This window comes from Emiliania huxleyi, assembly GCF_000372725.1.
Source record: "Emiliania huxleyi CCMP1516 unplaced genomic scaffold EMIHUscaffold_9, whole genome shotgun sequence".
In the NCBI taxonomy this organism is placed as follows: Eukaryota; Haptophyta; order Isochrysidales; family Noelaerhabdaceae; genus Emiliania; species Emiliania huxleyi.
Window position 1 is genome coordinate 1,088,922 of NW_005195301.1, and position 913 is coordinate 1,089,834.

The following is a 913-nucleotide window of genomic DNA, read 5'->3' on the forward strand; positions in this document are numbered from 1 at the left end:
GGCGACGGCGGCGGCGGCGACGACGGCGACGGCGGCGGCGGCGACGACGGCGACGGCGGCGGCGGCGACGGCGGCGAGGGCGGCGGCGGCGGGGGCGGTGGCGGCGGTGGCGGCGGCGGGGGGCGCGGTGGCGGCGAGGGCGGCGGCGGTGTGGCCGCCTTCGAGTCCTTGCGCGCCGGCTGCGCCCACCGCTTCTGTCGCTTCAGCTGCTTCCGCACCAGCCGGAGCGCGTCGGTGCGGTCCTTGAGCGCAACCCGAAGAGCGCGGTTCTCGGCGTGCAAGTCCGCATCGCCCCCGCCGGTGCCCTCGCCGCTGCTCCCGGCAGCTCCGCTGCTGCTCGCGGCGGCGCCGTCGGCAGAGCCCGCCTCTCCGCCGCCAGTGCTCTGGCTGCCGGCACCGCCCGCCTGCAGCCGCCGGTTAGCCGCCGCTCTCTGGCGGCGGCGTTGTCTGGCAGCTGGCGAGCGGGTCGGCTTTGTAGAGGGGGGCAGCTCAGCGCGGGCCATCTCCGAGCTGCTCACGTAGAGCACCGGAGGTCGGGGCCCGGGAGCAGTGTCAGCTGCTGCGCCGCCCTCGGCGGTGTCGCTCTGCGCTAACCGCTCCTGCTCCACCTCCGCGCTCTGCTCCTTCTCGTCGTCCGCCTCCGCCGCCGCCGCCGCTGCCGCCAGCTGCGCGTAGTCCGAGAGGTCGCGAGGGAGGCCGCGCTCGAGATCTCCCATCCCGGAGCCGAACTCGCGCCTCCTCAGCGCCTCTTCCCGCTGGGCCGCGGCGCGAGCCAGGGCGGCCTGCGGCAGGGGCGGTGGCGGCGAGGGCGGTGGCGGCGAGGGCGGCGGCGGCGAGGGCGGTGGCGGCGAGGGCGGTGGCGGCGAGGGCGGTGGCGGCGAGGGCGGTGGCGGCGAGGGCGGTGGCGGCGAGT